General features: G+C 40.9%; 1 protein-coding gene across 5 annotated transcripts in view; it reads right to left on the bottom strand.

The window, feature by feature from the left end:
• Positions 1 to 25,639, bottom strand: part of DIP2B (disco interacting protein 2 homolog B) — a 217,435-nt gene that overhangs the window by 80,543 nt on the left and 111,253 nt on the right. The window lies entirely within an intron of this gene.

The raw sequence follows: 25,639 nt of genomic DNA, 5'->3' as shown, positions 1-25,639 counted from the left end.
CTGCTGTGCGAACAGTCCTGCCATGCAGGCTACATTTGGACTTAATGGCTATGGTTTGATTCCTTATAGCCTGCCTGCTCAATCTCAGTGTAAACCTAACACAAATGCATCAGGAGATTGATACCTAGTCTGTATCCTTAGAAAGTAAATATACAACATCTCAGAGTGCATTAACAAAGAGCTGATTCTTCCATGAATCTAGTAGCATGGTTGATGTTTCAGCATGGTCAGGTTTCTACCATGCTGCACTGGACACACCTGGGACCACATGGGAGCGTCAGAGTACATAACAACTCCACATTTCAGATATTACAGTGCAGTGTGGAACTTGACTATGCAGAAGTAGCAGACAAGCCACAAAAATGAGGACCAGCCATAAGTCATTGTGATGCTATTCTGAAGCCTGAGTAATACATCAGGATTCAAGCATATGCTCTGGTAAAAACATATATATAGAGAGAGAGAGAGAGAAAGAATGCGGGGGGGGGGGCAACTATTCTTTTGCCATGGGCCCTGCACATGCTAAGGGCGGGCCTGCCCTTAGGGATGAAAGAAGGAAGGGGGGGAGAGGGATGAAGGCCCTTTGCATCATCTGCTTATATTTATAAAAGGCTGTGTGAAGTAAAATAAAATCCATCCCAAAATAACCCAATTTTTGCAACAAAGAAAATCTAGTCCTGCAACCTGTATCACCTAAAAATATATGCACGTAATTGTGATTAACAAAACAGAGGTTTTTATTGTATTACCAAAATCAGTCAGTCAGTCAGTCAGTCAGTCAGTCAGTCAGTCAGTCAGTCAGTCAGTCAGTCAGTCAGTCAGTCAGTCAGTCAGTCTGTCAGTCTGTCAGTCTGTCAGTCTGTCAGTCTGTCAGTCTGTCAGTCTGTCAGTCTGTCAGTCTGTCAGTCTGTCAGTCTGTCAGTCTGTCAGTCTGTCAGTCAGTCTGTCAGTCTGTCAGTCTGTCTGTCTATCTAAATTAATCATTTTATTTGAATCCCATCATGGAAGTTGGCAGCATACCAGGGATTTTATTCTCCCATCTAGGCACTCAACAGACCTGCTTAGCTTCAGCCAAGATTGTTGCATCATGCACCTTAAAAACATGTCCTGGGGCATGATCTGATTATTTTTCATTATCAGCTGTGTATTTTTTCTGTTTTGCATAATTATATTCTGATTGTCATGGATAGACACAAGAGATTACATGGGACTTTAAAGATACAACATTTGGCCACTGGAAAGCACTCCTAAATAAAATGTGATTTCAGGAGGCATTGCTTCAATAATTTCAAGCCTATCCACAAAATCCTAAGGCCTTGACACTTGCTTTGCTTTCTAAATGAAAGCTTGAATTTCTAAGAAGCTGACTTCTGTGCCTGATAGTACATTATGTGCTTTGTCTTTAGAATTATGGTATACACTCTATATATTCACTCTTCACCTGGATTATAATCCTAGGTATGCAGTTTTCATGTTAAATATACAATGCTTGCTCTAGCATACCCAAAGAATTATTTAAGGTCCATCAGTCCATGAACTTAGCACTGTTAATTATAGTTTTCTTCTACGGTCGTTTTTGCTGCTAATTAGCAGTCACACTGGGTATCAGCTCAGTGCTGCATAAAAAGAAAAGGGATTATAGGAAGAGATCAAACTGCGTTTTGTAGGTAAATAACATGGTTCTAAAAGTAGCTGGAAAATCCTCCCGAAATAAAATATACCTATTTGTAGAATTGCAGTTTTGTTGCTGGGAGTGGGAAGAGCTCACCACTAAGCAAGAATGGAAAAATTACAGGGACTATCAAAGCCTGGGACAGCAGAGAGAGTGCTGAGTTTTTCTATTCTTCCCCCCCCCCGCCCTTTTCTTTTCTGTTTATTGCAAGAGGATGAATGTAACATGATCGAGGGATAGACGGGTTTCCTGCCATAGATTCAGAGCTGTGATAGCAGATGGTGAGTCAGTTAACGCTACTAGCTAGCCAAATGGAATGCCCAAGGTTTGCTAGAAAATAAATGTAGGTGCTATAGATAAAAACCTCTTACTTAAATTGGCCACAGAAACATGTCAAAAGCAACCTGTTGTGCACTAAGACACATTCTAGAGAACTTTCAGCAATTCTACTTAGAAAAGGGTACTGTCCATGCTGATTACTATTTCCAGCTCATTCCTTATCAATCTATAAATGTGTAAATAAATTGTTCCCCCACACACAGACACTAGAGTAGTATTCATTTCTCCCTCTGAAGAAAAGATGCAGTGGAAAAAGTTGCCTTGAACTTTCCACTAACTGGGGGGGGGGAGAAATCACACAGGTACTTACAGACAGGGCCAGCACCAGGCATGACTGGGCCCTTGGGCACCAGCCTGCCCCGGGCCCACTGTGCCCGCCCGCATGTGTAACCTACCTCTCCTGCTGAAGTAAATGCTGGCCACACTGTGTGAGCATGCCTGCCATCAACCAAGATGGCGGCAGGGGCATCAGCCCCTTAAGGAAGCCTCAGCTGCCATCTCGTTTGATGGCAGGCTTGCGCGCATAGAGCAGCCAGCATTCACTGCAATGGGAGAGGTAGGTGGGGTGTGCAGGTGGGCATTGAGGGCCTGCATGGTTGTGGGGAGGTGCTGGGCAGCTCTCTCTCTGTGATCTGTGGCAGGGTTGGGAGCCGACTCTGCCACGGATCGCAGAATGGAAGTGGTCTTTTTTTCTCCCAGGCACCACAATACTTTATTTGGTTTAGTTGGAGCTATCCTTAAAGCAAAATGCCTATGATTGAAAGTGAAGCTGTGGGTACAGGTGAAACTTTACAGTGGTGTAAAGTGTGTTTTTGACTATTCTCCACTATTTTGGATTCCTGGGCAAACATGAATGATGCTGTAAGGATGTTCTCTTTTCTTTTGTAAAGAAATATTCCATGTCTGGCCTTTTGTATAACAGTATGTTGGAGTTCTTTGTTAGCCTCACCCTCTGGAACCAGCACAGCAAGCAAGCAGTTCTCAAGCACTCAGTTCACGAGTAACCTCGTAGAATGTGGGAATGCTGTGAACATAATATTATCTTGACTTCAGCAAAGCTTTTGACAAACTTCTAACCATCTGATTAGCAAGTTAGCTAAATGTGGGCTGGATGGAACAACTTCAACCTGTGGATCAGATGGATCCACAGTTGGCTACAGAATTGTACTCAAAGAGTGCTTATCAATGGTTCCTTCTCAAACTGGGGGGAGGTAACGAGTGGGGTACCGCAGGGCTCGGTCCTGGGCTCAGAAATCTGACTCAAATGAAGAAGTAAAGCTGGCTTTCACTACTATAGCGATGACCCCTCAACCCAGGGCTCCAAATGGCCTCTCCCCATTGTGTCAAATAGATATTTAAAAGCATGGAAGACAGAACCTGCAGACTCCATTGTAATATTAATATTTTATTAATATTAATAAATTAATATACATTTGCCATTTCTGAACGAGTTGGAGTTGGACAGTAGAAACATAGAGGAGTTGGAGTCGAAGATTTCTATCTTAATTTCCAATCAGATAATTTTTTTTGTTTAAGCTGTATGCTCCAAGCAACTGTGGTTGATGCTTAATGTATCATGCTTAATGACACCACTAGGGCACACACCCTATGTCATCACTAGGGCACACCCCTGAAATTTCAGGGTTTAGGATGCTTCTGACCTGGCAACCTGTGTGTGTGTGTGTGTGTGTGTGTGTGTGTGTGTGTGTGTGTGTGTGTGTGTGTGTGTGTGTGTGTGTGTGTGTGTGTGTGTGTGTGTGTGTGTGTGTGTGTGTGTGTGTGTGTGTGTGTGTGTGTGTGTGTGTGTGTGTGTGTGTGTGTGTGTGTGTGTGTGTGTGTGTGTGTGTGTGTGAGAGAGAGAGAGAGAGAGAGAGAGAGAGAGAGAGAGAGAGAGAGAGAGAGAGAGAGAGAGATCACTGAATTTTCTATCCATTACTAATCACCTACTTGCTTTTGTTTGACTGATAAAAACCTTTCTGAATCTCCTTTGAGCAAAGATTATCACCTGGATATTTCCATTACATAAGTGGTTGTTAAGCATTGTTAGTGGTTGTTAGTGTATTACCAGCAAAAATATTATATAGTAATACATGTACGTATATGATAATATGTTCATATATGTGTAGATCTGTCTGCACACTCAAATATATATGTCTATTTCAATATAGGGAAAATAGTGTGACTTTAAAGATTTGATAAATGAATAGGTAAATAATCAGGTTATGTAAGTGTTTTACTGTATATACAGAATATTCAGAACTTTCTGTTCTTATTTAACCATTTCCTGTTTCTGTGTATTGCTTTCATATACCAAAATTTAAAAAAAACCCTGAAAGTATTTTTGTAATTTAAAAATACTACCTGAAACCAAAACCAACAAAACAGACAAACGAACAGATCACACAGTTAAAAGATTAAGGGCTATGGGGTTTCATGTTCCTTTCTTCCTCTGGCTCAAACTTCTCCTGTCAGTCTTAACTACAGTTGCCACTTAACCAAGATCTGAAACCAAGTTTTGATGCTGCTTCCATATTTAATAGCAGGGATAGGGAACTTGTGGCCCCTAAATGGTGAAGGACTACAACTACCATAATCTCTGACAACTATCAGTGCTGGCAAAGGGTGATGGGTGTGCTCATCCAAGAATATCGGGATCTCCCACCCTCAACAGCCGATCCAGAAGGCTACCATGGTTTCAAAAGCCAATGAGAGGTCCAAAAGAATCAGAGTCTCTGTCTCTCTTTCTCTCTCTCTCTCCCCTTCACACACACACACACTTTCTCCCAGCATGTGGGAACAAAATCAGTATTGCTTGCCTTCAATTCCTAACGATTATATCTAGTTGTCCTTTTGAAAGCCTATTTAACATAGCTGGATACTACTGATAAATGATTTTGTACTGGCCCCCTGAAATTTAAGGAAAACTGATCAGTCAGCTCAAAACATGTTTGTCTTTTTCTTGGCTGAAATGTTCTTGAATCTTTAGACTACTTTTTCCTTACATGGGACTTCCAAGTCTACTGGCTTCAAAATTTTGCTAGGCAGAACTAATAAGCCAACTCATGCCAGCAAGTATTTCATACTATACTTCTAGAACACAGTGGAGTCAATAATGTCATGGCAGAAATATAATTTCTTTTTTAAAAAGTATGTTTTAGGTACTGACCATGATAAGAAGGAAGCTTTGCTGATCTTTGGGCTAATGCTGAGCAAAGGTAAGAGGCCAACTTCTCTCTCTCTCTTTTTTAAACTGAAAATTGAGAGCCTCATAGAGCCTGCTTAAGGCTCTGATCCTACACAGACATATCTGGGAGTAAGTCCCACTGAACTCAAAAAGACTTGCTTCAGAGTAGACACGTATATGATTGCACTGTAAAAATACTTTGGCACTGAAGGTGAACAGTTCAAATGAGCCCTACTCCCATTGGGCAAAATCTTCCAAATGCCACCTTTTAAAAAGGTATCCAGAGACAGTTGCCTCACCCTGTCTTATGGAGGGCCTAACTAAACTAAAGCATATCAGGCAACATACAGATCACACCAGGCTGTGCCCTAAATGTAAACAAAATTTGTGAAAGCAGGTCTACAAAACAAACAAAATTTCTGTTCTCAAACATCTTTGTCTAGTCCACAAGCCGCAAGCAAAGTGCACATGAATACAAGCCAGCTACTGGGCAACCAGATTTCTTTATTTTTGTACCCAAAACAGCACAAGCAAGCACTTTATTAGAGGCAACATAGGAGGATACCACTGGAGCAAGTCTTCTCCAAAATGCCATATTAGTTTCCAAGCACATTTAGGATCAACTACAATGTACAGTGGTCAGCCACTGATATTCTCCACACCCCATTCTGATCACATGCCAACATACCCAAATTAGCTTTCAGTACAGAGCTCCCCTTTAAAAAATAAGCAATATTATCCATACATTCAGCAGTGCTTGCGAGTGTTTGAATAGCTAAATGCTTTCACAATCATTGGTTCTTGCATCACATTAAACTATAGTTTAAAACAAACTATAACAAATCACGAGCCCAGGTTTAGGCATCCCAACAAGGCAGACTGGCTTTTCCTGCCAATGCAGCAGCAGTGGAGAGAGGGACAGACAAGAACTTTTCAGCAGCATGTACCAGCATACTCCGCATTGACATTAAACCATAGTTTGTTATCAACTGTGGTTTAATTGTGAACCAAGCTGTTATTTAAGAGTAACAAAAGAAACGGAATCATTTGGTTTTCAAAACTGGCAACCAACCAAAATCCAGGTACTTGCGTACTGCTCTCTAGATCCAATGCTTACCAAGACTGGCATCAGCAGACTGGAAGGGAATTTGATGCATAAGCTAACAAGCTATTGATACTACACTTGATCTTAGCCAAAAGGCCGAGAAGCAAGGACCACAGATTTCCCACCGACTAAAAAAAATGTCAATAGGGAAGATCTACCTTCAGAGAGAGTCAAAGCAGAAGGTCAAAATAAAAGTGTTTACCAAGTGGACTGCACAGGTAGAGCGAGAGATCACTAGATGTTTCCTTATTCCAAAAGGAATATGCTTGTGGGGGGAGCAGAGAGAGCTCAACCTCTAAATAATGAAGAAAAAAAAATACTACAAAAATTAAGATAATGTGGTTGTTGGAGATTGGAAGACTGTCACCTGTCATGGCTAAATACTGCAGCTTGAGTATTGGGAAAATGCAATATTTTATCTTGGGGGAAAGCCATTTAAGCCCTCATAACAAATGACCAAGAGCTGCACACTTATGGAGCAATAAAACAACAACCTAGCAAGACCTGGAGATGACAGCTTTTCTAACTGGCATTTTCCATAGAATCAAACACTTAAAGTAAAAGAGCAACTACAAAGAAGTTGTCCAACATATATGCCTCTTAGAGAAAACACAGTCCTAAACTACCAAAAGTGTTGGGGTAAAACCAGAAATAGAGTTGCAACAATAAATGGCACACCTATATTGCTGGGAACTGGGCATAAATGTGCTTTTACAGCTGATGAGAACAGCCAAAGAAACATCACATTAAACATACTGCAGGACAGCAAGCAATAAAGTGAGGAGGAGGGGAGTTGAACTTCCTGTAGGAAATCTATGATATGGCATTTATGCTGAGTAAAATAAAAGCAGCGAACACCTTGTCTGTGTTTTGGCAGGGTTACCAGGTTAGCTATTAACTTGTCTGCTGTCTCCACTCCACCCTGAACTACAGGATCACAACTATATCTGGGCTTGCTATAAATGAGTCACAACACTTTTTCAAAAGGAATTTGATATGCCATTTGTCATACCCAATCTGAGCACCATAACTGTGTGCCAAACATGTCAAGCAAGGTGTGTGGGCAACCTTGCCACTAACACAGTGCAGTGACTCTCTTATAGAAAAGTGCTTAGTTTGCTTTAGCTGTTTGACAAATGACAACAATGAGTACTAATATCACCTGCTCCTTTGGTTGCTAACGTCAACTACTGGACTTATCTCTAAATAGCAACATACTATTTCAAAAGCAGCATCTAAGAAGTAAGGAGAAAACTAATAGTAAGGAGAAAACAAGAGATGCAGACAGACATACTCTGCCCACTTCTAGTCTAAGTACTTCTAGCATGGGTGGCAAGTACCCTATGGTAAAGGTTGATTCACCCTGTGGCAAACGTCACATAATTACCAAGAATTATGAAGAGAGAAAATCTGATTTGAGATTTAATACTGATTTATTTTAGATAGCACACTAAATTTAGTAAAATTCATAAAGTGAAGCAGAATTTAAGACTGAGGGTTGGCATGTGTCCTGTTTTAGCAGTATTCACACAAAGGATGAACTAGCTGTACCCAGGGTAGTTACCAACTGTCACTGTGCAGCTATGCTAAAGGAATAATGCTGCAGTTACCTCTGGGTAACATGGGTGGGTAAATCAGGATCTACTCTTTGAGGGACCTGAAGTAGATCAGAAAGGGTATCTAATCAGCACCTATTTAACAATAGGAACAACAGAACAATTTCCCCCACCTAAATTACACAGATGAACTGAAGAAACTTAACCAGGAATGGGGGTTTTGTGTGTGAAAGGACTGCTAGTTCAGATGAGTTCTGGTGCTGAAAACACATCCCTAGACTCAGAATGTCCTCTGAGGCATCCTGTTGGTTTAGTCTACATGTATGTCTTTTGCACCTAGCTCCAGTTCGTAATCTTGCAGTTCTAGTAAAAAAACAAAAGTAGATCCAACAAGCCTGAAGCCCGCCCTTCCCAGCTCTATTGTAATGGCTCACAAACCTAGGGATACAATCTTATGCACAAGCCACAGTAACAGAGAGCTATTTGTGTGACAGACCAAGGTGACATGCAAAACTGTACTCCTGTGTCCATATTTATGCAAAAGATAAGGAAAAAACGTTCAGTTCAACCATGTGGATTTGCCCATATAGGAAGCAAAGTAGTAAACACCCAAACACTGGCAGAGTACTCACCAAAAGTACAGAATTAAAATTTCCTGTTTACGTATTAAGTTAAATGGAGAAGTTGCTGCCTGCACTATTTTAAGAAGCTGCCCCATTCTTGGCCTTCTCCTGAAGCTGGGTGGTTTTACTTCTTTTCTAAAACTGATGCCAGTGTGTACTGAATGCCAAAAAGATCAATGGCAGGAAATTGGCATGTATTGCTACAAGCATTTGGTTGCCTAGCTTAATTAACAAAGCAAAGTATTATGATATACAACCCACCCCAGCCCTAATTTCTTCTACTTTTCCAGAACAAGGAAATAGTTTATTTTACTAATTTATTAGATGGCCCATAACTGTGGTTCTCTGAGACATGTACAAAGAAATGTTAAAACGAGATAAAATACAGTATGAAAACAGCAACACTAAAACAATTATAAAGAGAGAGCTAAAACACCAGACCAAGCAGCAAAAACTATAACTTTAAAAATCCCAGGAAGTAAGACACCACATTAAAACACAGCAGAGACAGGAATTAAAAAGCATGAGAGAATAAAAAGGGTTTTGCTTAGCACCAAAACATTAAAGAGATAATAAAGGAATGATGTGCTCATAGAGACTAGTCCGTTAGTAGTTTTGCAGCCATATTCTGTACCACTGGCAGGTTCTGGACCATCTTCACATTCCAATTCATCCAAGAATGCCTGGACTTGATTGGGAACTATACTGTGAAGCACTTTGCTCAGGAAGAGGCCACTCCCCACCTGCCTATAGTTCTTGCTGCCTAATGTTCTACCTGATTGAAGAAGATGTCACAATATCCTGAACTCAAATATTTTTGGTTGTCAAAGCATAAGGTATTTCTCCTTGAGACTGCTACTTGTCACCAGACGTAGCCGGAGTTCCTGCCTGTCCCCCGTCAGTGCCCATAGTTTAATGCAACTGATGATATTAGGAGTCAATAGAGTAGCACCCTACTGTTCAAATCCTCCTGACTTCACTGTGATTGCTCCCTTCTAGACCAATGGGCTCTGAATCCTGGGCCCTGTCTCTTGTTACAGTCTTTCTATCCCAGAATTCAGTTAAGGATCATCACCCACTAAAAAAACTATCTAACATTTTCTTCCTATCACCCAGATGATGGAACACTGATACCATTAAAACAGCACCACGCCAAAGCTAGAACTAATACAGATGGCTCAAAAGCAAAGGTACATATCATCTATGAGAAGGAAAGGAGGAGGCTAATATATTTGGGAGGGATTTTTCCTCATTCTCCAAAATGGCAATGTTAATCTCCAAGGGTGAACATATAAACTAATGCTCTTGTAGATATCTAATACACATATCCAACTCAATGTCCCATCTCAAAACATCCTGTTTCTCATACAACAACATATACAAACTTGGTTAACACACATACACCAAGCTTCATAGTAATTCACTATCATAGAATTTATTTATTCAGAAGATTTAGATACTGCTTGATGAAAATGTTCTCCAAGCAATGTACAAATAAAATTGTAAATAAAATGCAGCTAAAATACACAAGCTAAACTACACAAACTAATTAGAAACAAACATACATAAAACCATCATCACCATCATTATTAAAAGCAAAGATAAAATCAATAGCACTTTTAAAAGAAACATAGGTAACTAAATTATTTCCCTGGATGGGCTTGCCAAAACAAAACAAAAAAAAACCAGCAGGTGCCTAAAATAACGTAGCAAGAAAGAAACATGATCACCACCAGCACCCGAGTACCTAAATAGCTCATGAAAATGTTATGCAAATTTTGATAACCACATGCCACTCAATAAGCAGTTTTCCAAGTCATGATCTACTTCTATCTTCCCCTTGAGTGCCAAGTAACTTGCCCACATCTTTAGCTTCTCAGCAGATTTCCCAGATTCATGTCACTAGCATTTATCAGCACGTCTAGCTATCTCTAAGCATCTAAATTTTGGCTCCAATTTTGGATTATTTGCTTGAGGATAGTAGGAGGTGCTGATCTCTTGTGCATCACTCAGTTGTGACTAACATTGGTAAGGTAAAGGTGTCCCCGCACTTAAAGTGCGAGTCGTTTCTGACTCTTAGGGTGACGTCTTGTGATGATTACTAGGCAGACCGTATATATGGGGTGGGATTGCCAGTTCCTTCCCCGGCCTTTCTTTACCCCCCAGCATATGCCGGGTACTCATTTTACCGACCACGGATGGATGGAAGGCTGAGTGGACCTCAACCCCCTTTACCGGAGATTCGACTTCCTCCTTCTGTTGGAATCGAACTCCGGCTGTGAGCAGAGCTTTCGGCTGCGTTACCACCACTTACCACTCTGCGCCACGGAGGGTCTTCGACTAACATTGGTAGTGTCACTAAATCAGGTTTAGCAAGCAAATAGCTGACATAAGCAGGATTCTGCTTGGTGAGAGTAGATTAAGTTGCCCTGGTCCTTCTCATCCCTTTCAACCAGAGGATTCTGGAGGCCGCTTCTCACATGTTTTTTTTTTCCAGTGCAGGGATAATCTCCACTGGGGTGGGGAAGAGAAAGAATCAGTACAACTTTGTACATAGTTAAGTGTGAAAATGACGGAAACATCTATTATGGACCTGTGAAAGAAGCTGGTTTCTCTCCCCCCTCAACAAGAACTTCTCTTTATTCAGCATGTTTTAACTGTGTGGGGAAACTACAATTTCAGTTTTAGGATGGAGGAAGGAAGATATTTTGTCTCATCCCATACACATGTAGGTCTTACTCTGTTGCAAACAGTACATTCAAAAGTTGTATGCTTCCTCAACATATTATTTTAAGTGCAATTAAATGTCTGCCATCCAAGAAGCAATTTTTTTTCTCCTGTTCCACAGTCTGGAAGCAAGGCCATTCATTTCCACTGGCAGCTCACACACCTGGCTGGCTCTTTGTACCTTCTGCAACACAAAGCAGCCAAGCAAGAGCTAGAGAAAAGGGGGAGGGGGAGAGGCTGCATGGTAAATCACAAGCTGCTGTGCTGCTCTCCGATAAAGCAAACAGGAGTCAGCTAAGCCTGGCAGATGTTAGGTGACTGTATTTAGAATTCCCTTTACAATAATCCTGCTGGATCTGCAGTTTCTGCTGGCAGGATCTTGCAGATAGGCACAGAGAAGGCAGTCACAGCATTTTTCCAAGGGCTTTTATGAGCTGCTATGGAAGGTTTAACTGACAGATTTTAAGTTGCATTTCCCACTGTCCCCTTAGTAGACACAAGGGCATATGGCTGGTAATTTGGGGGTAGAGGGGGTGGAGGGACAAAACAAAAAAAGGCAGAAATATCCCATAGTATGTATCAGTGACCAAACAGCTATGTGCTCATATCATCCCTGAGTAATAAAATCAGAAAGTCAGAAATGATACCCCAAGAAACTATCTACGAATGTGATAGGTGTGTCTATTCTTGTTGGTATCTTTTAGTTCAGTAGCAATTTTTTAAAAAAATCATGTAGAAAAGGATCCATGTATGAACATTTATTTAAAATTTCTAGAAGGCAGTACCACACAGTTAGGATCTTAAGCTTGTGCATGCCAGTCTTTTATCTTATGGAAGTAGAGAAGTGCAGCTCAGGAGTAGGCATATGGCATCATCAGGGCTGCACTGTGATCACAACATTATGGTCTGGAGGTGCAGAGTTAGACATATGGGAAGTTCCTTATAATCCAGGGCAGAGTACACTCAACATTTCTCATTCCAAGTTCACTGCTGGAAATGCATTTTATGCAGTATAGAAGGCAGACAGTGTAAGAAGCAGCCTTTGCCATTCATGACAAACAGTGATGTTTTTATTCAGTACAAACCAGTTGCTTTTTGTAAGATGCACAATATAGGTGAAGGGAATTGATTCCACTAAGGGATGCTTAAATAAAGTAATCTAGTATTCAAAAAGTATTAGTACAAACAGCTGCCATAAACTAATCCCTGTTGCCCAAGGTGTGTTGGAAATTTTTATTTTGGGAATTATACATGCAGAGGATAACCGCAATTGCCTAGTGACATGGACTAGCTTCTTTTGGGGCTGCTGAAACTATGGTGAATGTTTTTAAAAAATCAATGGCATTGACCTGCTTATTGATCCACCTGCATTTGAGAAAGGAGATGGGAAGCCAGGGCTTATTATAGGCTCTTCTTTTGAGTGAAGGGGAGGAGGGGAGAGCAACAAGAAAAGGTAAATGAACAATACTTTTAAAAAACTTGCCTGATACAAGCCACACAGATGCTTGAGAAGAGCCTGCTTACACCATATAAATGCTGTTCTTAATTATTACCAAAAAAACGCCCAGTTATCTGAGACACAGTTGTAAAAAGCTAAATCCATTCCCTAAAGGGAACCATGCTGCAGACAGAACAGAATAATAATATGCAACCAGGAGAGTTGCATTTGAAGACAACACACACAATCAAATTATGTGACTACAGAGTGTACATGCCAGGCAAAATTATATATATTACTCTAATATCTTCCAACAATAAAGTCTTTTATTATTTATTTATTATTTAATGTATATCCCCCCTTCCTCCCAGTAGGAGCCCAGGACAGCAAACAAAGACACTAAAAACACTCTAAAATGTCATAAAAACAGACTTTATTTATTTATTTATTTTATTATACTTGTATACGGCCCCATAGCCGAAGCTCTCTAGGCGGTTTACAGTAACTAAAAACATTAAAACAAATACAATTTAAAACACAATTTAAAAATTTAAACAGTATAAAACACATGCTGAAATGCCTGGGAAAAGAGGAAAGTCTTGACCTGGTGCCGAAAAGATAACAGTGTTGGCGCCAGGCGCACCTCGTCAAGAGCATCATTCCATAATTTGGGGGCTACCACTGAGAAGGCCCTCTCCCTTGTTGCCATCCTCCGAGCTTCCCTTGGAGTAGGCACCAGGAGGAGGGCCTTTGATCTTGAACATAGTGTACAGGTGGGTTTTTATCAGGAGAGGCATTCCATCAGGTATTGTGGTCCCAAGCCGTGTAAGGCTTTATAGGACAAAACCAGCACCTTGAATCGAGCTCGGAAACATACAGGCAGCCAGTGCAAGCGGGCCAGAATCGGTTTTATATGTTCGGACCGTCTGGTCCCTGTTACTAATCTGGCCGCTGCATTTTGCACAGGCTGCAGTTTCCGAACTGTCTTCAAAGGCAGCCCCACGTAGAGTGCATTGCAGTAATCTAATTTGGAGGTTACCAGAGCATGGACAACTGAAGCCAGGTTATCCCTGTCCAGATAGGGACGTAGTTGGGCCACCAACCGAAGTTGGTAGAAGGCACTCCGTGCCACCGAGGCTACCTGAGCCTCAAGTGACAGAGATGATTCTAGGAGAACCCCCAAGCTATGAACCTGCTCTTTCAGGGGGAGTGCAACCCCATCCAAGACAGGTTGGACATCCACCATCTGGTCAGAAGAACCACCCACTAGCAGCATCTCAGTCTTGTCTGGATTGAGCCTCAGTTTATTAGCCCTCATCCAGTCCATTGTCGCAGCCAGTCACCGGTTCAGCACATTGACAGCCTCACCTGAAGAAGATGAAAAGGAGAAATAGAGCTGCGTGTCATCAGCATACTGATGGCAACGCACTCCAAAGCTCCGGATGACCGCACCCAACAGTTTCATATAGATGTTGAACAGCATGGGAGACAGAACTGACCCCTGCAGAACCCCATACTGGAGAGTCCAGGGTGCCAAGCAATGTTCTCCAAGCACGACCTTCTGGAGGCGACCTGCCAAGTAAGAGCGGAACCACTGCAATGCAGTACCTCCCACTCCCAACTCAGCCAGTCTCCCCAGGATACCATGGTTGATGGTATCGAAAGCCGCTGAGAGATCAAGGAGAATCAACAGAGTCACACTCCCCCTGTCTCTCTGCCGACAAAGGTCATCATACAGTGCGACCAAGGCTATTTCCATCCCAAAACCAGGCCTGAAACCCAACTGAAATGGATCCAGATAATCAGTCTCATCCAAGAGTATCTGGAGCTGGTCCGCAACCACTCGTTCAAGGACCTTGCCTAGGAATGGAACATTTGCTACCAGCCTATAGTTATTAAGATTTTCTGGGTCCAGGGAGGGTCTCTTCAGGAGTGGTCTCACTACTGCCTCTTTCAGGCAGCCAGGGACCACCCCCTCTCGCAGAGAGGAATTAATCACCTCCCTGGTCCAGCCGGCTGTTCCATCCCTGCTAGCTTTTATTAGCCAAGAAGGGCAAGGATCCAGCACAGAAGTGGTTGCACGAACCTCTCCAAGCATCTTGTCAACGTCCTCAAGCTGTACCAACTGAAACTCATCCAAGAAATCGGGACATGGCTGTGCTCTGGATACCTCGCTTGATTCATCTGCTATAACACTGGAGTCTAAGTCCTGGCGAATGCTAAAGATTTTATCCTGGAAGTGCCTAGCAAATTCATTACAGCAGGCCTCAGATGGTTCTACCATGTCCTTGGGGACAGCGTGTAATAGCCCCCGGACAATTCTGAAGAGTTCCACTGGGCGGCAGAGTGATGATTCGATAGTGGCAGCAAAATATTGTTTTTTTGCTGCCCTTACTGCCCCTAAATACAGCTTACCATAGGCACTTACCAGTGTATAACTGCATCCACCAGGAGTTCGTCTCCATCTGCACTCAAGCCTTCTCTGACATTGTTTCATCGCTCTCGGCTCTGGGGTATACCATAGAGCCATACGAGCTCTACACAGGAGAGGGTGCTCAGGAGCAATCATGTCAAATGCCTGGGTCATTTCTGTATTCCACAGTTCAACCAGGGTTTCGACAGGAGCGCCAGCCCTATCAGCCAGAAAACTCCCCAGAGCCCTTTGGAAACCATTCGGATCCATTAGTCTGTGAGGGCGGACCAACTTAATCGGTCCCCCACCCTTGCAGAGGGGAAAAGCTGCTGTGAGTCCAAACTTCAGCAAGCAGTGATCTCTCCATGACAGAGGGACTGATGTAAGGCCCCCCACATTCAGATCACCAACTCCATGTCCAGTTGCAAAAACCAGATCTAGAGTATGCCCTGCTACATGAGTTGGGCCAATGGCATATTGGGACAGTCCCATGGTTGTCATGGAAACCATGAAATACTGAGATGCCCCAGTTAAGGTGGCCTCAGCATGCATGTTGACATCCCCCAGAACCAACAATCTGGGGGATCTCAACAGTACACCCGAGACCACCTCCATCAGCTCAGCTAGGGAGTCTGTTGGGCAGCGGGGTGGGCGGTACACCAACAGAATCCCCAGTCTGTCCCATTGACCCAACATAAGGTGCAAACACTCTAGACCAGTAGTCACATGGACAGGGTGCTTGCAGAGGAAGATGGAGTTCCTATAGACCACAGCAACCCTCCTCCCCGACCCTCAGGTCTACCCTGATGCTGGACCAGGTACCCTGGTGGACATAGCTGGGAGAGACTGACTCCTCCCTGCTCACCCACCCAGGTCTCGGTTATACATGCCAAATCGTCTGCCTCATCCACAATTAAATCGTGAATGAGGGAGATCTTATTATGCACCGATCTGGCATTTAGCAGCAGCATCCGGAGGCCTGAGAGCTGGCTGATAGGGCAAACAACAAACCTGCGGTTTATTTAATATATTTATTTAAAATATATTAAAACAAAACATCTTTTTAAAAAAGCTTTAAAAACATCTTAAAAAGCAATTCCAACACAGATGCAGACTGGGATAAGGAATTTACTTCAAAGGCTTGTTGAAAGAGGAAGGTCTTCGGTCTTCATTTAAATGAAATGTGTGCACCATTTTTCACACCCTGCACTCCTAACCCTGGTACACATATTGAACTTGGAACATTTTGAGGACTGGGAATATATATATATACATAAGATATGTGTTGATAAACTACCCCCACAAAGAGGCAGGAAGGAAGGGCCGGAGGCAGGGCCCATGGGGCATATGAGAGAGGGAGGGATACACATAGAATAGTCTTGCAGACTGACTGCTGAAAGCCTTCCATTTTTTGAGACTTTTTACCTGGCAAATTTATTCATTATTACACTCTTTTCTTCAATACCATGTGGCTGATTTTTTAAAATTTAGATTGTGATTGTTAAACAGCAACATAATAATACTTCACACATTATTTAGTAGTTCTGTAAATAAAAAGAGAGAGCAATTAACATTATAACAATGACAAACCCATGGAATACGTGATGCTGTTGATGATTAGCCCGGAACTGAATCAACAGCAGCAATAAACCAGTTAGTAGTTTTACATTGCCCTTTAAAGAAGCTTCATTTTTCATCACCACAGAATGAGACAAGGTAGTACAGGGCCTTCTTAGTGGTGGCTCAACAGCTGTAGAGTCCTCTTCCAATTAATCGTTGCTTAGCCCTTCAGTTCTAGCTTTCAAGATACCTTTAAAAGCTTGTTTTTAACTATTACCTTTCCCTAAAGGAGTTAATGTGACCTAATTCAGTTTCATTTATGTGTCTAATTTTATCCAATGTTTCACATTCAACCTGATGTTCTGTTGTTTTTATTTCTCTCTGTATGTCACTTTTGAAGGCTTGGTCCTGAAAACTAAAAAAACCCCACTAGAATAAATAAATAAACTGAAAATAATATAAAGATCCATAGTCACTCACAAATGTCACTTTCCTGGCACCCCGTTTGAAACGTCAATTTCTATTTTAAATATCCTGCTATGTAATTATAATACTTTTCTTATTGATCAACCTCGATTAAATCCTGATATTTATAGTCTAAAGTGGTGGGCTAGCTTTTGACAACATGCTATTCTTCTATGGTACATCAGAAAGGGGATGGTAATGGACTTCCGGGAAGGGTGACTTAGCCTGTGCCTGCTTTTGAGACGGGCTCCTGCCTCAAAAGAAGCTTATTCAGATATATCAGTCAGTTTTTTCTTTTTTTTTTGACTGATTAAACTTCTCCCGGGTAGGGAGAAACGAAGAGATTAACCTCAAAGCCTATTTTTGTTGGGACGACCAGATCTCATTAATTTATGGGACGAGGTCCAGCCGACGAAGGTGGGACGGATTTTCAACAGCAAGCTCTATCTGTTAAAGCGAACGTTCATCTTATCTTCTAAGAGAGAACGCACTAACAGGCAAGCACCCTTCTTTCTATATTTTTCTTTTACTTGACTTAAATTGTTGCTGTTTAAAAGAGATTTGCCAGATTGATCAGTTTTTGACATCTCACTGGGGAGCCATAACTTCTCTCTGCTACGCACTAATTAATAGCTTATCTCTGTTTTTGTTGCAAAAAGCTGTCCTGGATTTGCATTCTAAAGATATACACAGAAGAGGGATTTCTATTCCAGATTTTTATTTTGAAAAATATTATACTGTTTTGAGACTACTCTCTTTTTGGTCTATTTTATTTTGACGAATCTGTTTCTTGACGATTGCCATTAATTGTTTCGATCCTGGGAACTGCATTTTGTTTACTTAACTATTGGAGAGATAAGGCTGTCTGCTCTGTTTATACTGTGATGTCACCAAGTTTGGAGAATTAACCCAATTGTTGCTGAAATAAGAAGTGGTTTTCCTATATTTTTCTTTTAAAATGGCAATTAAGAAAGTGGCTGAAAATCTGGAAATAACTATGTTTCAGAAAATAATGGATGAGATTGAGATAATGAAAATTGAATTGAGTAAAATGAAGCAGGAGATTAAAGATATAAGGGTCCCTGTGAGAGAGGTGACCCTGGAAGGGGTCCCTGTGAGAGAGGAGACCCCGGAGATTGGAACAGGGGTCCCTGTGAGAGAGGAGACCCTGGAGACTGGAATAGGGGTCCCTGTGAGAGAGGAGATCCCGGAGATTGGAACCAACGTGGAACAGGAACAAGATTTGGAGTCTATGGACTTTAGAAATAAAATCTATTGTTTGGAACTCAATGTTATCTCTGAAGAAATGAATGAAGATTCTAGAGATAAAGTTATCAATGGCATGGATAATCTTCTGGACTGGAATGATGTGATGGAGCCCAATATAGAGAAAATCTATGGAATTAACTCCAGCCATGTGACAATGGAAAAACTTTTAAGAGATGACCCAGTGCATTTTGAAAAAAAGAACAGAGATATGATTTTACAGCAGTATTTCAGCAACTTATTCAGAATGGATGGCAAGAAAATATTTGGGATAGAGGTAATTCCCATCAGACTCTTACTATATGACTATGGCTTTGACAGCAAGATTATTATGGAATACTGATAATGGAAGATTGGATATTGAAATTACTGGACTTAACAAGACTACTGAAGATGGAAGATGGAAAATGGAACTAATAGAGATAATAGAACAATGGCTACTGAAATTATTGAACCTAACAGATTCTGATGTGATGGATTAATTGAAATGTTCATTTTGACTATGGTTATGACAATAAGATTATCATAATTAGTAATGAGATGGATTAATCGATATGCTTATCTGGAAAAAAAATTGATAGATATATTTCTTAAAGAATTGAAACCTCTCTTTGACTTTTTGTGGAAAGAATAAAGTAATGTTTATGAGATTTGATGATTAAGTAAGATAACTACTGGAGGAAAGTGATTTTATAATATGACTTAAGAGACAGGATTGTTATATATTATAGACTTATAACTGATTTGATCTTTGACAAATGGGAAGTCAATATTTTACTCTTTATTTTTTATTTTTGTTTTTTTTTTTCTTTTTTTCTTTTTGTTTAACTATTTTTGATTTTGTTTTTTGTCTTTGAATGTTTTATGATTTTGTCTTGTATGTTTTATGAAAATCTGAATAAAAATTATTGAAAAAAAAAAAGAAAGGGGATGGTAATATTACATGCCTAAAATGGTATTTTCAAGTTCAGCCACTAAGGGGTGCTGTTGTAAACGAAGATACAATCTGCACCAGCAAACCCAAACTAAGGAGATTCTGAAAAGAGAACCAATGCTTTCCATGTTGCAATCTGGGAGCGGCTTCCTGTTAGGACAAGAAAAGGCAAGAACCAAGCACAGCAATGGGAAGGGATGTAAGGAACATAGGTGACTAAGTCTGAGAACCAGAAGTGGCAATAAGTGTTGCCCCACAATCTTATGAATAAGAGAAACCATGTACTTGGGAAGTGTTCTAGAGTCCTGCTGGACCTCCCATCTACCCTCAGCATAGCTGCCACTTTGCTACAGTGAAGTCAATGAAACACTGATTTGCTAATCTAACAGGCACAGGAATTGAAGCCAAAGGTGAAGGCTCACAGGGTCCTTTGAATCTCACAATTCAAAGGGTGTATACATATTCGCTAGCTTGATTGCAGGCATACTAAAACAAAAAACCAGAGCAGCACTAGTGCAGAGAGTTACATTACTATTTTTTATGCAGCCTGTGGAGAATGACAACGCTAATCCTTTGTCCACAACAGTCCAACATTTATCAAACCAGCTGTGAATACCCATTTGTTTTGTTTGCTCAAAGTCTGCAGAACCATGTGCTTTCCTCCCTCCTTGCAACAAAGGTCTGCATTTTAACACTCCCTTTCCTATTTTAGAGTGATGTGTTTTCACACCAACACATCAAATATAATATTTTTTTAAATCTGCTGAAAACTAAATGTAGAAATACAAAAGCAATATAATCCATAAATATGAGTAAGAGGATCTGCTAGCAATAAATCCCTCTTGCGTGAATGACACATAGAAAGGAGCACATCCTTGAGCTCCACATACGTAACAACCCCCCCAAAAAGTGTCACATGGAAAACTCACCCCTCCAGCACAAGTAGTCAACTGTCTTTTAAGATTTTTTCATTTTTAATTTTAATTAACAATCCCATGTACACATGAAAAGTAATGTTCACAATCTTCCAAATTAAGTCCAGAGCCGTTTGCTCATGAAATATTTTACTGATCCATCCGCCCTCACATAATGTTTACATAATATTCCCATAACATCAGAATACTCATATCATAATAATATATAATAATCAAATAAATCAAAAAGTGGAGGGGAAATAACCCAATTTACAAAAACCACAACCTAGTCAACAAGGAGGCAACTCTTACTCACCTTGTACAAGCTGACATAAAATTAAGCAGGTTTTTCTCATTTCATGTTAACATATCTATTTGTTATTGATCTATCACCTTTCATTGTCAAATGCCAAGATGGTTTACAAAATGTATTAAAATATAAATGTCGTAACAGGGAAAGCCACTGTTCTTATCCACGTTTTAAAAAGATGGTTTAGGGGTCTAAGGGTGAAGCCTATGGCTTATCTAAAGCCAACAGTGAGCTGAAATCAAACCTGGGACACCCAGCTCATACTGTCAACCAAAGGAGCACTAAAAATCAATAATGGTTAACTGGTAAAGAGATATCACAGAAGAGAGATAGACTAGGGGTCCTGGAAAAGCTGTGCCAAAGTAGTGGGTTTTGAGACCATTTAAAACAATCAAAGGAGATGGGATAGCAAAAAATGTAAAAAAAATCCCTTTGTAGCACAAGGGAAGCTACCTTATTACAATACCTGCAGTTAACACAGAGGAGAGGAAGCTGAATTGACAGAGAGGATATTCTAAGCAAAGCAAGTATGTAAATGTACTGCCTTCAAGTCGATTCCGACTTATGGCAACCCTATGAAGAGGGTTTTCATGAGGCTGAGAGGCAATGACTGGCCCAAGATCACCCAGTGCGCTTCATGGCTGTGTGGGGATTCGAACCCTGGTCTCCCAGGTCGTAGTCCAACACCTTAACCATTACACCGCACTGGCTCTCATAAGCAAAGCAAGGCATCACAGATAAATTTACAAATCTGAACGCACAGATAAATTTACAAACAGGGAAAGAAAGAAAAGGACATAGCAGCTAAAAGGCAGAATAACAAGCAATAATCAGAAGCATAAATGAGGAAAACTGTCATTTGGCAGATGATGATCATTCTCTAGCAATAGGTGCAATCAAGTACGAAGTTGTATGTGCCTAAACCCCACTGATTTCAGAGGAACAAGCATGCTCATAACAAGTTTGCAAGTTATAATTTTGTGCAGGGGTGGGGAATGGAAATGTACATGTGAATCACATTCAAGCAAGTTGCTTAATTACTATAGAATGGCAGTACTTTTGTATATTGCAGAGAAAGATTTGGGTGACAGGCTATCAGAGCTTCGTGAATCTAATCTTTATGAATTGGGAAGAGGATTCTACTGTTCTGCCATTAGGAATACAATATTTTGAAGAGTGAGGGAACACGTTTAGTCAAGGATGAGAAAAGGCTGCTCAAATTGGCCTCAAACATTGTCCGACATTTACATTCTCATGACCAAAGGGCACAATACATTTTGCGAGACACACCAGGCTATGAAAATACTGAACTGATTCAACATCTATCCATACATTTGCATGTATCATCCAGAAAGCCATCTCTTGACAACAATAGGCATTTTACACATTTGGAAGGGGACTCTACAATTAATAGGAATATGAGAGGGAATTTTCAAATTCTAGATATTTGTCTCACCCTTCAATTAAATCTGAGTCTCAAGTACCCTCAAATACCTTCCTGCTCCCTGTGCCTGCTGTGCTTGTAATTTAGATTTGTATGTCTGTGGCAGGGGCTGTATTCTGTTTTGTCTGACAGCATCCTAATAGGTTTTAGATGTCTTAGAAATAAATCAGAAAATCCAAAACTGCGTAACATCACATTACAATAGGTACAATATTTCCTATCTGACTACTCATATAGCAGCCTACAATAACATATCTTTTAAGGAAACGGGGTAACTCAACAGAGTCTAGCCGTAAAAGTTAAGCAGTTCCCCTTAAATGCAAAATAGATAAGAGGCTGTCTTTTATCAGACCACCTTCAAGGAATTTCCTTGACACAACATGGTCTGGTAGCTTTGCATGGAAAGAAGTCTGGAGTTTTAACCATCACTGTGGCACAGATTTCCTGGGCCTTATCTGCAAAATGGGAACAGGAACACTTCCTGTGTCAGAACGTGAACAGAATATTCATGGTGGGAAATGCTTTGTTTTTTTTTCTTTTAAAAAAAAGGAAAACAGGTAAGCATCATTGCATATCATCTCTTTCATGTTCCCTATAAAAACAGAAATACATCAGATTCCAAACTCAGAACCTCATTGGACATTACTCATACGTGCCCTGTTCCCACAGAAATGAATGGGAAATCTATTGCCAGGTATTGTTGTGCAGGGCAGTGAACGCAATATGGTTTCTAATTCTATCTTATGCCAGCCCTCTGGCTGACTCCACTGGCAATGAGAGGGTGCGAGGATAGTTCACATAAATGTTTTCTTCTACTAATTACACAGCATCACACACACACAAAATCAAATGAAGTGACAGTGCAAAGTGACAAACGCAGGAGGAAGCAAAGAGCCACACCAACTTTCAAGAATGTGTACATAGAGGCCCTTGAATTTAAACTCTAAGATGAGAGAAAATGTGCTGAGTTTTTAAGTAAGTCCTGAAAGGAAGAAGAAATGATCCATGGATCACCCACCTTCCCCACTCACATAAACTGCAGTTCACTGGATCATGTCCCTAGACAGACGAATATACAGAACAATCTAAGTCAGCCTTCCCAAACATGGTGCCCTCTGTATGTTTTGGACTACAATTCCCATCATCCCTAACCATTTTGACACACTGGCTGGGCATGATGGGAGTCCAGCAACATCTAGAGCAGCCTTTCCCAACCAGTGTGCCTCCAGATGTTGTTGGACCACAACTCCCATCAGCCTCAGCCATTGGCAATGCTGGCTGAGGCTGATGGGAGCTGTGGTCCAACAACATCTGGAGGCACACTGGTTGTGAAAGGCTGATCTAGAGGATACCAGGTTGGCAATGGCTGCTCTAGGTTGCAGGCATACCACCTGTGGCAAATATGTGAGTTATTTCTTGGGGAAAGTTACATTTTCATCAGCTCACTAATGCAGCCTTTACATACCAGCACATTCATTTGCCCACAGCCTTTCCATTTGGTTACAGCTCACTAAATTCATTCCCAGTGCCTTCAGGCATAATCCAGAGGAAGCTTAGACACACCCAATGCCCACTGAAAGCAACAGACTTTAAAAACTTAACTGTGTGCTTACGTCCCATATACTGGAGACTTCAGTGCATCTTTCTAAGTTATTCTGGTGAATAATTCTGAACACAACATCAAATATAAAATGTGTTTACCTTGTGTGGGTTCCACAAGCAAGTAATGTTGACACAGCATAGAGTTAAAGAATGAGAATTTAAGATACAAGGAATTTTTTAAGGGTTCAGGTTCCATTTCAGTACAGTGGAATGCCTTATTTGTATGCCAGAAAACCCAGCTGTAACACTCTTTAAGATTTTCCATGCAGCTCAGCACACCTGGTTAAGAAGAAGCTGAGTGGGTATTTTCCCCCCTTAACGCAGCCTGAATTATGAATTCTAAGCTCTTTTGAAAATGTAGCCCTGCGGCACATTTAATATACATGAAAAGTGCAAAGTTTTTCTCTTTTCTACTGTTGATGACATCACCTTGAAGGTAATGATAATCACCAATAGCCCAAATGCACACGGTCAAAGGAGAAACAATTCTGAGGCACTGACATTCTGTGTCCTTTTACCCTTATTCTTCTTTGGCATAAATTCAGCATATCAACAGCTAATTACAGAAACAACTGCATCACAGAACTCGCTGCATATACTACCAATGCCCTTCAATGCAAACTTGAAGCAAAATTTGTTTGTTTGTTTTTTTTAAAAAAGTATCAATACTGCAGTTGTTTTGTGTTACACATCTTTCGCAAATTTGTCCTACTCCTGGGATGAATATTACAATAATTCTTCCTTAATTAGCCACCAAGGTAGCTAATTAAGGAAGAATTATTGTAATATCCACCCCAGGAGTCGGACAAATTTGCAAAAGATGTGTAACACAAAACAACTGCAGTATTGATACTTTAAAAAAAACTTCCTTAATTAGACACCTTCTGCTTCTACACCCCCCCTAGGATGCACACTTTAACGTGGTAAGGGGGTTTGAGAGTGTTGAAGAAGCTTAAGAGCAATGCCGTCAGAAGTCTAGACCAAGAGGCGAGACTCCTAGCAGGGGCACCCAAGGCGGAATGGTCAAAGCTGAAATACCAGACGAAGATTCATCCAAACTCAGAGGAAGGCAATGGTAAACCACCTCTGAATATCTCTTACCACGAAAACCCTATGAACAAAGTATCCAAAATGTAACACGAGATAGTGCTGGAAGATGAGACCCCCAAGTCAGAAGGCACTCACCAAGCTACTGGAGAAGAACAAAGGACAAGTACGAGTAGCGCTGTGACTAATGATGCAGCTGAATCAAAGCTGAAAGGAAGCCCAGAGGCTGATGAGCACAGATGTGAAAGGAGAGTCCGGAGTTGTACGATGCACACAAAAGGAACATGGAATGTGAGAAGCATGAACCAGGGAAAGTTAGAAATTGTCAAGCAAGAAATGGAACATATCAACATTACAATACTTGATGTGAGTGAATTAAAATGGACAGGAATGGGACATTTTCAATTAGGCAACTACAAAATATTTTATGCAGGAAATGAGAAATCAAGAAGAAATGGGGTTGCTTTAATAGTGAGAAGTGATGCAGCAAGAGCAATTAAGAGCTACAGCGCAAGGTCTGAATGAATATCAATGAGATTAAACGGGAAACCTATCAACATAACCATCATCCAAGTCTATGCTCCGACAGCAAACACAGAAGAAGAGGAATTGGAGAGATTTTACGCAGAAGTACAGGAAGAAATTGATTACACACCAAAACAAGATGTGCTGATAATCATGGGGGATTGGGATGCAAAAGTAGGGAACAGAGAAGAATTAGGAATTGTGGGGAAATGGGGCCTAGGAGACAGAAATGAAGCAGGAGAAAGACTTATTGAATCCTGTGAAGCGAATAATTTGTTTCTTGCGAACACATTGTTTGAACAACCGAAAAGATGACTGTACACGTGGACATCACCAAACGGTCAATATAGGAATCAAATTGATTATATAACTGGTAGCAGAAGATGGAGAAGTTCCATACTTTCTGCGAAAACAAGACCAGGAGCAGACTGCAGTACAGATCATGAACTGGTCGTATCGAAAATCAGAGTAAAGCTAAAGAAGAAGAACAAAGCAATCATAATGCCAAAATACAA

This window comes from Rhineura floridana, chromosome 3 (assembly GCF_030035675.1).
Source record: "Rhineura floridana isolate rRhiFlo1 chromosome 3, rRhiFlo1.hap2, whole genome shotgun sequence".
NCBI classification, from domain to species: domain Eukaryota; kingdom Metazoa; phylum Chordata; class Lepidosauria; order Squamata; family Rhineuridae; genus Rhineura; species Rhineura floridana.
This window is presented reverse-complemented; position numbering and strand designations above follow the sequence as displayed.